The sequence below is a fragment of the Myotis davidii genome, unplaced genomic scaffold, assembly GCF_000327345.1.
Source record: "Myotis davidii unplaced genomic scaffold, ASM32734v1 scaffold164, whole genome shotgun sequence".
In the NCBI taxonomy this organism is placed as follows: Eukaryota; Metazoa; Chordata; class Mammalia; order Chiroptera; family Vespertilionidae; genus Myotis; species Myotis davidii.
This window is the reverse complement of record NW_006296417.1, coordinates 2,401,240-2,414,675: the sequence shown is the minus strand read 5'-3', so window position 1 is coordinate 2,414,675 and position 13,436 is coordinate 2,401,240. Positions and strand designations below refer to the sequence as shown.

The window sequence follows — 13,436 nt, the reverse complement described above, 5'->3', positions numbered from 1 at the left end:
GGCCCCTCTGGCACGGCCCTTCCTGACCGTGAACGCAGGAGAGAGCAGGGCAGGGGGAGAGAGAAGAGAGGGATGAAGGAGAGGAAGGCAGCAAGGAAGGACAGAGAAAGGAAGGGGAAGGGTGGCAGTGTGTCAACCGAATGGCGCGTGTCCCGGCCACACCTCGGACGCCTCTCTGGCCCCGCGAGGGAGAAAGGCTGAGCACACCAACCCTGGTCCGCGGGCTCACTTGGGGGTCCGCCCGGGGAGGCAGCCCACGGCTCAGCACACGCACCATCACTGCTCCCGGTACACGGCACCCCGCCCGCCGCCTTGGTGAGCCACCAGCAGCCAACGCTCCCTCCGCAGCTCAGTTCTGCTCCCACAGGTCCCCCAGCCTGCGACCACTGTGAAAGGAAGTGGACTTCATCTAGAACCTTCCCCGCCTCAGGGCAGAGGAATAGCGCCTTCCCAAAGCTGCTGAGGGAAGATTCATCCCTCCTGTCCTCCGTGGGTAAATTGCTAAGTTCACCACCTCCTCCAGGATGCCCACCTAGATGTCCTGCCCGGCCGCCCTTCCGGGTTGGAAAGGAGGTGAGCTGGCCAGACGCCACCTGCTTGGAGGAACCTCCGCCCGCCCCCTCCACACTGACAGCAGAGTCAGGGGTACGAGGCCCGTGACCCTCAGGAAAATCCTGCTCCCTCCAAAGGCCTCGGAGAAGTCAGAGGAGGGGGTGCGGGGCTGCTTAGGGAGGGGCTGGCGGTCACTGAGCAAGGACATCCCTCCGGCACCTGCCGGGTCACGAGCTGTGCATGTGAGACAACGGACACGGCCCTGCGCTCGGTCTACCCGGGGTGGGGGGCGGGGAGGGGGCAGCACAGAATGACCCGAGAAAGCAGCTTATGAAGCAACACGCCCGGGTGTGCAGCCGACAGAGGGATGCTGAGCAGACGCGTGGAGACGATGAGAGGGCCGCTGGGTTTCCATGGGGGTGAGGAGCAGATGGAGAAAGGACAGGAGGGAAAGGAAAGAGAGAACAGATGGGAAGCTGGGGCCAGAAGACGTGATGGATGATGTTCCCCTCCCTTAATATACTACACGGACGTCCTCACCCCCAGCACTGACATGTGACTGTCCAGGGAGGCAGGGTCTTTAAAGGGGTAACTGAGGTAAAACGAGGTCATATGGGTGAGCCCCGATCCAGGATGACTGGTGTCCTTCACAGAGGAGGAAACTAGGACCCAGCCATCTACAGAGGGAAGACCCTGGGGGACCCCAGGGGGAAGGTGGCCGCCTGCAAGTCAAGGAGGGAGGCCTCAGGAGAAACCCACTCTGCTGGCACCTTGGCCTCCGACGTCGGCCTCCAAACGGTGACACATGAGTTTCCGTTGTGTAAGCCATGGGCAGCCCTGGCGAATGCATGCGGAAGGCCTCAGATGACAGTGGAAATGAGCAAGCGCCATCGTGGAACGGGGCACAGACTGGCCGGGGTGGCACTGAGGGGCCTCCAGCAGATGGGTTGGGCAGGGTGCCCGGCGGGGGAGAAGAGAAGATCCGCTCAAGGCTCTTACACCAGCAGGAGGAATGGTGGGGCGCCTAGGGACCTGGTGAGGCAGGCTCTGAGCCTGGCCTGATCGGGGTGCATGTCACGGCCGTTCCTGACTACGCGCAAAGAAGAAGTGACGCTGAGGTGTGTTAAAAGGCCCAGCAGGCCTGGCCAGTGTGCTCAGTGGTTGAGCGTGGACCTATGAGCCAGGAGGTCACGGTTCCATTCCAGGTCAGGGCACATGCCCAGGCTGCGGGTTCCATCCCCAGTAGGCGGTGTGCAGGAGGCAGCCGGTCCATGATTCTCTCTCTTCATGGATGTTTCTCTCTCTCTCTCCCTCCCCCTTCCTTTCTGAAATCAATAAAAAAAAATATATTTTTTTAAAAAGAGGCACCGAGGGTGTGGTGAGGGATTAGGCCCAGGGGATGGGGGGGAAGGGCAGGTCCAAGGTTGACCACCCTTCGCCCTTCAGGGAACCTCCCAAGGGTGTTTAATGATGTGAGTGTCTGAGAAGCAGGGGATGGTTGAGCCTCGTCTTATCTCCAGCTAGCCACGTTCTGGTGGCTGCTGATCTCTCCGGGGGAGACCTACTGATGAAGGGATCAGAGAGAAGGGAGGTGGAGGCTAAAACTTACATTCAAACAGCTTCTGCAGAAAAGCGTTATAACCAGGCGAGTGTGTGAGGCTCCCCAAGTGGATGTCTGACACAGCGGCCCCTTAACGTTAAACGAGGGGAGGGGAAGAGGTAAGAAACCGCCCGGAAGGGGAATGGACTGTGGGGCGAGGCTGCCTGAGCGTGGAACAAGGAGGTCACGCGGTGGGGAGGGCAGCGGTGGGAGAGAGGACAGCTCAAAGGAGGACTTGACTTTCTAGAGGAAAGTCATTTGAATTTTGCCAGGATGAGATAATTATGAGGCGAACGCGATAACCACTACACTACGGAAACAACTGCCTGGGATGAGATAATTAGTGACCCCAAAAAAGCAGAGTCGATGACGTGGTAGGATCAGAGGCCCCCAAATTAAGACAGAGGAGGAAAGCGTCCTATTTCAGCAGTCAAGGACACAAAGGGGCAGGAAGGTCAAAGGGAGATGTTTCTTTAATGGAGAAGAGATGATGGATTTGAGAGGAGAGAGGAGGGGGACAGGCTCCAAGGTCTCAGAGGGAGAGGAACAGTCACAGGGAGGTGAGCTGGTGGCGGGCAGGCGGCAGAGGGCGAGGCGGGAGGGAAGCGGGAGAGAACGTAGGCCTGTCCACGCGCAGACGTGGGGAGGGTGCATCTGGCCTGGTATTTCAGAGCATCACAGGGATATGTCCTTGTCACAGCTCCTCACCCTGCACAGCAACTGCTCCTCCCTTCGCCCGTCCCCTCGGCACCCACCTAAGCACTTTCTGTAGCAGAGTTGACTCTGGGGATCTCAGAATCGAAAACAAAGTGAAACGTTGATGCTGTCAACCACACACTCTCAATGCATTTCCATGCAGCTCTGAAATGTGGTCAGCTGGGTTCCTGGAAGGTCCCTGGGGTGGAGAACCCGCTGTCTCACTGGGTACTCCGTTCTATGTCACGTGACGGAGGTACCTGCCCTGGGCACTGTCTCCCTCGCCTGCACTTTCCCATGTGCCACCCTGGGGGTCAGGGGCGGCTGCAGGGCCCAGTCACAGGCCGAGTGACGGAGGACGGGCCCCCAGAGGGTCTCTGTCTTTCAGAAGGGCACTGGCCGGTCCCGGGGGCCTGGAAAAAAGTAGTCATGGGGTTGGATGACGGCAATGCCTGTCCTCACCTGGCTTGGGTCACAGGAGAGAGGGGTGTTTAGTAAAAGTTCTGGAGTGTTTCTGAACCTGTTGGGCGGCTGAGGAAACCCTGGCATCAGATGGGCAGGTCAGTCTGCCTTAGCCGATGGCACTGGCCATCCGACTCGTCTCGAGATGAGCGGGACCCACACAGGCCGCCCCCTGGGAGTGACGCTTTGGTCAGATGGCTTCGCACCTCTGGTCCCGTGTGTACTAATACACAGTGCTCAGGGTGTTTTAATTATGGGTGATTCCCTCAGGCCTCATCCCGGGTAAGTAGATGTTTGGGCCTTTGATGGGGAATCAGGCCCAGGGATGTCCCCTTAGCTGACAGCACTGCATCTGTCAGACGGACCTACCCAGAGTCCCCACATGCTGACCACTGGTGTCTGGCAAGGGGGAACCTAGGAGGATCCATGTAAAAATGCCTATGCCAGTGGGGCATTATCTCATTACTCGTTACAGACATCTGACATGAGATCATACAGTTTTAATTAAGTAGTTTTACGAAGCACTTTTTATGTGAAAAATCACTGTGATGAAAACAGAATGGATTCCTTTGTGTCTGCTGTAGAAAGCCAAAGGACATGCACGTACCCAATGACTCCAAGACTTGAATGAATGAATGAATGAATACAAAGACCAGGAAGTTGGGGATGACCCATTGGGTAAGGACATGATCAACTTCAAGAACAAACTGGGCCACAAATCAAAGGTCCATCCCAGCTATAGAAGCTGAAGAGCACAACCCAATAGGGGAAGAGGTAGCCAAGGTTGTCATGGTAACTGCCTGGTATGGGGGATGGCATACTGACAACCCTGCCAATTTACTTTGGGACCTTGAGGAGCTTGACTCATTTTTTCCAGAATGTGCATGATCATCTAATAGAGGACCACACTGGTGGGGGTGGTGGTGGTGGTGGTAAAACCAACAGCACCTGAGCCAACAGTTCACGAAGCTCTCGCATATTGTTGTCTCATGTTGGGCACAGGAATGAGCGGTGGCCAGCCCCTTCCATGGGACAGGAGAGAGGAAGGAGGGAGGAAGAACTTAAGCCGGCCTTGCCTCTACCCCAAAGCTCTAGGGCGCATGACCCTGAAGTCTTCCTCAGTAGTAAGAAGACCTGGAGAACGGATCTAATGCTGAAGACATTTGTCTGTGGGAGAATTCCTCGGCTCCAGGCACCACAGGGCGCCCCTGGTGGGGCCCATCGGTTCCACAGTGTGCAGGCTCTGCCTCGGACCAGCTCCAAGCACCCTCTCCTTCCTGCTGGGCCGTGGGCAGACCAACCTGAGTGTGAGGGGCTTTGCTTTTTACTCCCCTGAGTCCTCCTGAGTGGGCTCATCTCCCTTCAACGTGAGTATCCAGCACCAGAGACCATCCTGGGCAACGCCTTGGCTTGTAACTTCAAATCACGTAAAATTTCTTACATATAATTTCTACCTTATTCACTTAACAAAGAATAATAATTACCATCTATGGAGTGCCTAATAGATACCAGGCAATTTGCATACATTATCTGATTTAATCTGCACCACACAAAAAATGTGTTCTCTCTCTCTCTTTCTCTCTCTCTCTCTCTCTCTTTTTTCAGATGAGGATCTAAGGTTGAGAGCATTTAAGAAAATGTCCTACGGTCACAAGAGCACATAAACGGGAGCTCAGGATTCAAAGACTATCTTATCTCCCCGTGTCCAGAATTAGTGGGTGTTCTGCCCACTCTCTCAGGCTCTTCGCCTCCCCGCCTCTAACTGTCCTGTGGGATTAGCTAAACAAGAAAAAAAAAAATTTCTGATGCCATACTGCCCCGGCCCTCTGCCTCCTGCTCCTGCAGTTTAGACACAGGCAGACCAAGGACTTGGGTTTCCAGGATGAGGGAAGAAATACAATTCCCTACCAGGAGGAAGTCGGGGAACACACTGCTCTCTTTACATGCAAATATCTTAATTACAGCCGGTAAAGCAGATATTTGTATGGAAATTTATGTATCTGTATATGTTATAGACTCAGGTTCCCTCGGAATAAAAGCCTTTTCCACTTGATGGACCCAGACAGGGTGGGTATGCGGTGTAATACAGGGCCCTGCCAGGGGCGAAGGTGCGCTCCGTCCCGCCCTCGCCAGCAGCCAGAGGAAGGGAGTCAATCGACCCGCCATGCGATGGCCTCCCACCGCCTGCTGCTCCCCTCCTTTCTGGGGATGAGCTCCAATGCACACACGCCTCAAGTTCTTGAGCTTTTCCCATGGGGCATCTCCCCGTCTTCTTCCCCAGGATCTGTCCTCGTGGAGTTGGTGCCTGCGCCATCATCATTGCCAAAAGACAACAACCAGATTTCAAAATGGCAGGGAGATGAAATCATGTGCAAGAGACCGCTGGAATCTGGCCGGCATGGCTCAGTGGTTGAGCATCGACCTATGAACCAGGAGGTCACGGTTCGATTCCCGGTCAGGGCATATGCCCGGGTGGCAGGCTCCATCCCCAGTAGGGGGCCTGCAGGAGGCAGCCGATCCACGATTCTCTCTCATCGTTGATGTTTCTCTCTCTTTCCCCCTCTCCCCTCCTCTCTGAGATCAATAATAAAAATCTTTTTGTAAAAAAAGAGACTACTGGAAACTACTTTCAGAAAGAGGGTATGACTTTTGGCTGGGCAAGGGACGGAGATGTTTTTATTCCAGTTTCCCTACCAGTGAAGCTACAGCCCATGAATAAAATACAACCAATTACTATGAAGTGCAGGAGGCCACCCTGGTCTCACTGAGCTTCCTTGGTTTTCCCAAGTGCTATAATGTCAGCCTACAACATCCATCATGTTCATCGCCACTTAGGACAGAGGACGAAATAGACATGCCTGCAGCTGGTGGGACTCTGGCTAGACATAATGGAGAACTTCCCACTTCCGAGGGGTGTTACAAATCACAAAGGGAAAGACAAACCTCTCGCTGCTAACATCTCCCCTTGGTCCCAGCTGGAAGGGGCAGGGGAGCCTGCGGAGTCCCCCGAGACGCACCGAGTAGAGTGAGCGAGCCATCTGTCTGGGACGGTTTTGACACTGTGGTGCCTGGGGCCACAGGGGTGAGGCAGATGACATTTAAGACTCTTTCCAGCCTCATGTTTCTTTCAAATGGAATGACGTGGCATTTGTTCATCTGCTTCGAACACTCAAGGGACGCAGAACGTGGCCTAAAAGGTGCATTTGTAGAAAACCCACCCTGACCCTCCATTTCGCTGTTACTGCTTTTCACAGTTACAGTCCAAAACCGAAGAGGCTCTGAGCTCCTAGGCCCTGGCCTGGCGTCACCTTCCCAGGCTTCCCCCCCGACACTCCACGCCGACAGGGCAGCAGGGGCCTCGTCGCCTCTTCCCGGGACCCTGGTCATGGCCGGCCTTCGCCTTCGAGGCCTCGGTTCCCATCCTACGTGCCACTGCCCGATGGTGTGTCCTCACACGCAGCCTCACTTATAGGAACACTGGTGACAGGCCTCCCATGACGACCCAAGTCGGAGCAACTGGCCCCGCACCCTAAACCAGTGGGGGACACGCTCCAGGTAACTTCTTCACCTCACTGTTAGGGTCCCTGTTTGCACATCACCCTCCTCTCCAAGTCACCTCCACACCAGACTGCGGCGTGTCCCGCGGCCCAGTACCCAGAGGCCACCCGTATTCCCTTCTGCACTCTGTGGAGCCAACGCCTGCGTGGCAGGTGGATATCCCAGCACCGCCACTGTGTTTTGACACCAGGTATGATCTGGTCCAGGCAGGCTGGGGTCTGGAAGGACTGAGGTAGAGGGGGGAGGCCAGGTAATTCATATCACTGAAGAAAGTATCAAGGAAGTCTACCCAGTAATTCTTCCGCCCCCTCCCCACCCCTGGCTGTATTTGGCCAATTACCCTGAATGGATCAAAGGAGACGAAGGAGGAAGAGCAGAAAAGCGAACTCCCGTCGCTGAACTGGATCGAGGGATTGTGGGAAGAGCCTTTTTCCAACTGGAGGCTGTTGCTTGTTTTACCCAGACGGGAGGAGGGGCTGGGATCTGACCAGCTGGGTCTGGGGCAACGCAGAAGCGCCAAACCCGGAGGCGGCCTGGGCTGTGTTCTCGCGCTCTCACCCTGTCTCCTCCTGAGGAAACCAAGCCTCTGCTCGCTTATCATCCCACACGGAACTCGGCCCCACGGAAGGCAGAGCCTGAGAGAGACCACAGAAGCTGCGTCCAAGCTCCAGGCCTGACTGATGAAAGGGAAGCCGCTAATTGGCCACATGGACACAGAGCGGGCGACGCGACCAGGTGCCCTAAAGAGCGGTCCTGTCCCTCCGCAGACCCGCGTTCCAAAACGTCTGATACTGTGTAGATAATTAGTGTGCAAATCCTCCGGCTTTAGTGGAGGAAGCCAGGATGTGACACTGTAATTAGCACAGACTGTCCTCCACACCTCTCTCCGCGTGGCTGCCCTCTGCAGCGTGTGCAGCTTCACAGGGCTCAGCACTTACGGGGTTTTGCAAACTTCACTCGAGATGCGAGCAGTGTGGCACCGAGCCCTGCACAGATGCCCAGGCAGCTGAAGCTCGGAGGCTGCCTGGGTGTCTGCTCCGTGGCCGTGTCTCTGGTCAGCACCAGCCACCCTCTCCCACAACTGGAGAACAGGCCCGGCCGGCGGGGCTCAGTGGTTGTGTCAACCTAGATATGTATATATATATATATATATATATATACATGGTTTATAAGAGCAAATGCATGGTTTAGGGACTGGGAATCCAGGAGATCGAGGCCTCCCCTGGCCTCCTAGCCTTCGCTCTATCACAGACAGTGAACTGTCCTCACTTTGCCGATATGACATCAGACAGGGGAGGATGACGCACTGCTATAAAGGAGTGGGAGAGAGGGGTTTCCTCCACCCACCCTGTGGCCGAGGGTGCCCACTGCTCATTCCCATCCCCCAGGGCATGGCCACACTCCATTCCTCAGCCCGCCTCACAGATCACGGGGCCAGGCGCAGGCCCAGGTTCTTGCTGTGAGAAGGGACAGGCCTCACCGCCGGGTCAGGCCCATGAACACGTGCCTGAGGCCCGCCCAGTTGACTGGAATGGGGATGGGCGCCCAGGGTGACCGAGGACCCCCAACAGAGGAGCGGGTCGAGCGCCGTCAGCCTGGGTGCCCGCACGGCGGAGGGTCACCTGCTCACACTGCGACACGACCCAGAAAGGCCTAGAAAAGGCTTCCGTTTGTGTCGCAGCCATTCTGTATGGTGGCATGTACCTGTGAGGACAGACCGCGGCCCACCGCCACGCATGCACTTATGTGAGTGCTGTTCCCACGCTGGAATGGGGGAGACCGCTGCACTTTAGCCCCAGTGATAGCGAGAGTAGTTAATATTTCTTGAGCATGTGTTTCCCTAAGAACTTCATGTTTATGGACACTTGATCCTGACAGCAAATGCAGGTGCTTAGGGGCGCGTGGCCACATTTTACAGCTGGGGGCACAGAAAAGTTCAATAAGTTGCCCAAGTTCATCTGTCAGGAATTACAGGAGCTGAGATGCACACCCAGGCAGCGTGGGTTCAAGAGTCTGCACCTGCGTCGCTGCCACGGGGGAGCCGTGACATCCATAAAATCAAACATCCTATCAGCCAGATCAGCTGGCTCCGAAGGATTCCCACACCCTGCCGGTACCAATGTCCCCTTGCCCAGGAGTTTCTGGGAACTGTGACCTGCAGTCTCCCGTGAGGACCCAGGGCCTTGCTATCGGCTGCCAGACCTGCCTTAGCTCCCCCACCTGTGTTGGCCTGGACTTGACCTCGGTCCCCTCCTCGTCTCCTGGACACCTGGCTGTATTATGACTCCACTCTGACTTTAACTGAGTAACTCCTGACTCGGACCTCCGCTCCCTGCCTCTTCTGGACACTGTCCCAGATATTGCCCAGGCCAGTGATGGTGAACCTTTTGAGCTCGGCGTGTCAGCATTTTGAAAACCCCTAACTTCACTCTGGTGCCGTGTCACATATAGAAATTTTTTGATATCTGCAACCATAGTAAAACAAAGACTTACATTTTTGATATTTATTTTATATATTTAAATGCCATTTAACACAGAAAAATCAACCAAAACAATGAGTTCGCGTGTCACCTCTGACACGCGTGCCATAGGTTCCCCATCACTGGCCTGGGCCATGGGTCCCCACATCGCCCGCAAAGATGATACCTGAAAGGGGGGGGGGAGGGTCTCTTTGCCTGTCCAGGCTGCTCTTGCTCAGGCCCAATCTGCTCCCTGCCTCATTTCAAACTGCCATTCGGACCTCCCTCATCCACATTTTCATGGGGTGTCTGCGCGTCCTAGGCTCTGTGCTCGGGACAGAGGAGAAGAGAGTGGACAGAAGGCAGCCCCCACCCTTCAGACAAGTCAGATCGGAGCACTGAGCCCCTCAAGCCCTTTCCTCCTGGGTCTGAGCGCACGGCCTCCTCCCTCTGAAAACATTTCTCTTCTGGAATCCCAACCTCTCTTCTTCCAAACTCTTGAAGCTTTCTTTAAAAAAAAAGAAAGTGTTCTTTTTTTAAAATTGATTTCAGAGAGGAAGGGAGAGAGAGAGAAACATTGATGATGAGAGAGAATCATGGATCAGCTGCCTCCTGCACACCCCACATCGGGGATTGAGCCCTCAACCCGGGCAGGTGCCCTGACCAGGAATCGAACCGTGACCTCCCGGTTCACAGGTCGACGCTCAACCACTGAGCCACACCGGCCGGGCTCGAGGCTCTCCTTAATTTCAGATTTGCACTGCACTGCAGTCTCTGAGTGCTGTCTCGCGTTCTGAGAAGGGCATCGAGGCGCCAAGCACCCTGCCAGCGCTGGTCTGAGGCAAGCTCAGAGGTATCGCATCGGCGGCCGTGGGAGGAAGGGTACACCGCAGGACATGGCCTCATGAGGAGGGAACACCGGGCTCTGCACCCCCAGGCAGAGCTGTGTGCTGCCCTCTCTGAACGTGTAGCAGGAAATCAGGCAGCTCACCTTAGAGAGCTGTTTGCATACCGCCCATGCCTGAGCCAGATGGTGCCCGTTTGTTCCAAGAAATTAAAAATGAAAAAGGAAGAACAGAAGGTGGAGTTTATCTCTACCTCCCGCCTGCCCTCCTAGACACAGTGTGGGATCTGCTCTGGGCAGGTGAGTACAGATAACACAGCACACATGTACTCCCCCCCCCCCACACACACACACATACACACACACACGCCTGAACTCTCAGCATTTAGCTGTATTAGTCACCAGAAACCAGCAAGCTCCTAGGCCCAACAGACTCTAGACCAGCCGTGGGCAAACTACAGCCCGTGGGCCGGATCCGGCCCGTTTGAAATGAATAAAACTAAAAAAAAAGAAAAGACCGTACCCTTTTATGTAATGATGTTTACTTTGAATTTACATTAGTTCACACAAATACTCCATCCATGCTTTTGTTCCGGCCCTCCGGTCCAGTTTAAGAACCCATTGTGGCCCTCGAGTCTAAAAGTTTGCCCACCCCTGGACTAGACCCTACGGTAGCAGAGAGGAGCAGGCCGGTCCCGGGTCAGCTTGCAGAGAGCCCTCAGCGCCTGGCCCTCTCATCTAACAAATCACTGCTCTCCCAGGGCGTTGGCTGGGACATGGAGCAAACACATCTTTCCTAAATCGCCGGGCACGGACGTAGCTCAGAGATCCATGACAGGGCCCTGTAAACACTGACCAGCACAGGCGAGCGTGACACCCCAGTGTTTCTGTCTAAGATGAAACCCTGCGAAGGAACTTTTCCGGAAGTGGTCACCTTCAAGGCCCTACTCCTTTGGGGCAGCTGGGTGACCCGTTTACTTCCCAGCGTCCGGAGATTCCTCGCTCCGACTCAGGAATGACCTCTGGAAATGAGACTGTCCCCGGGGTTCTCCTGTCCGGGCGTGCAGGGGACTAAGGGATATAATGTACATAACAATTTATCCAGGAAGGAGTGTGCTCCAGGCTCCTAGCGCTAATGAACTTGCTTAACATCAAAGCAACTCTGTTGAGAGACTCTGTTTGTCCTTGTTTGTAAAACGGGAAAATGAAACAGGTGAGGGAAGGGCACGAGGTCCCATGGCTGCTGACGGTGGGGTTGGGATGTAAGCACAGGTCAAATCAGGCTCAGATGCAGAATGCCCGGCTCCCTGATGCCTTCCAATAGGATAAGAGGACTTCCGGGTGCATTACTGATGTGACCGCTGGCCAATGGCTTCCTTCCTTTTTTCCCTGAGGGGGCGGGGCTATGCATACATTAGCCCCTCGTGAGCACCTGAGCATGAAGTTGGGATACAAGCTGCTCTTTGAATGTGGATAGTCTAGTGCCCGCCCTCCATCAGTGGACTGTGCAGCTTTCCAGGGGGCGCCCCGAGTTCTTACTGCAACAGCTACCCGTTCCGACTTCATACTTCCTGGGGACTGAAGGCGCATTTTCGAGCCAGCTGGCCTCAGCTGACACCTGGCTTGGCCTGCATGACAATGGCATTGTGGATGCCTGGCACGTGGACAGTCCCCCCCCGCCCCCCGCCCGCCGGGCTCCCCGTTCCTTAATTCCAGTCTGCCCTGGTGCCCACGGAAATGAGACGGATTTACTCCTTGGCGCTCTCCCAGGAGGAGAGAGCAGCAGTGCGCAGTTGTTAAAGCAAGGGCGCAGCGGTCTCACTTGAGGATGTGATTTTTTTCCCCTCTTTGAAATCAGAATCGAGAAATACCAAGTGCACTCCTGGAGGCAAGTCTGCAAGCCGAGTCTGCACACGTCCTGGTCAGATGCTGTTTCCCCAGACCCCGGTGAAGCCGGCAGAGACCAGACCGGCATAATCAAACCTCTTCCTCGCACAGAAAAACAACGAGCCGCCCCTTGCTTTTATCAACACCAACACAGCCGAGCGCGGCCAGACAGGCCAGCAAACCCCATTACGCGGAGTGCAAAGGCAATTAAACGGTGCCAGCTCCAGCGAGACCTGAGAAATCTGTGACCCACGGGCCCCGAGGAACCACACCGATGCCTCTCTTCAAAATGACTGGAAAACACGGGCCTAGAAGCTAAAGAAAGGCTCCGCTGGGTTATTTCCCGGCAGGCCCGCCCTGGCATCCGTCTGTGGCGACCGCTGCTCCCTGCTCCTTTTTCTGTGTCTGGGGGTGGTGGACAGGGCAGGTGGCTCCAGAAAGCGACCAGTTTGCTGCCGACACACAGCCTCCCCCCGCTGCCTGTCTACTTCTGCTTCACATCCTCTCCTGACGCTCTGTCATCTGCCAGCCGCTGTCTGTACCCTGAACAAATTACTTTCTAACCACAAAGAGCGTTTCCCAACCATCCTGTTTTTCTCTGGGCCCGGGCTAACATGACATGTCTTGAGTGACTGGTTTTATCGTCCTGCTTAGACAAAGCCATCAGGAGGAACCTTCGGACAGAGCTGCTCTGCAGACGCCAAACCCCCGGCCTCTTGCAACATGCTCGAGCCGACGGGACAACCGTGGGCTCTTTACTCACAATGTGGTCATTCGCTCCTGACAAAGATGGGACAAATGGCTAGCATGCCTTGGAGACACTGCCCCACCCTCTCCCTGCACCACACATCCCTAGTCCTCGCCCCTTCAACGTCCCGCGAAGGAAATTTTCCATATTTTCGAGGCAACCGACTTGCAATCAGTTTGCAGAAGTGATTCCATCTCTGTATCTCAGGTTGCACCTATACTCCCTCCCCCTACCCACCTTCCCGCCATTATTTTTTGAGTTAAATGACACCCGTGCCCACTTTCCCTGGCAATAATAACACTGTCAGAACCACTCAATGATCCAGGGGGAGATGATTCATGAAGACTAAGGGGGAAAAGTCTGGGAGCAAAAGAAGACACCTGATCACGTAGACAACCGCAGGATGTGAAATCGGACGTGATGTCCCCTCCCCCAATCGGGGAGCTTTTCCTAACCGGCACCCCCTCCAGCGCTGGCGGTGACAACCTGCCTCCTCCCTTCATCTTTCCTACGCCGCGTGGAGAACTACGCTCAGCACGACATTAACCATTTTGCTCCTTTATGGTGGGCTCTGGCTTCTCGTCAAGAACTGCCTTTGAAAACGAGCTGCACAGTCAGCAGATAATGTCG

General features: G+C 55.3%; 1 protein-coding gene across 1 annotated transcript in view; it reads right to left on the bottom strand.

The window, feature by feature from the left end:
• The window catches only part of LOC102771944 (NT-3 growth factor receptor-like), a 34,725-nt gene that overhangs the window by 20,410 nt on the left and 879 nt on the right, over positions 1-13,436 (bottom strand). The window lies entirely within an intron of this gene.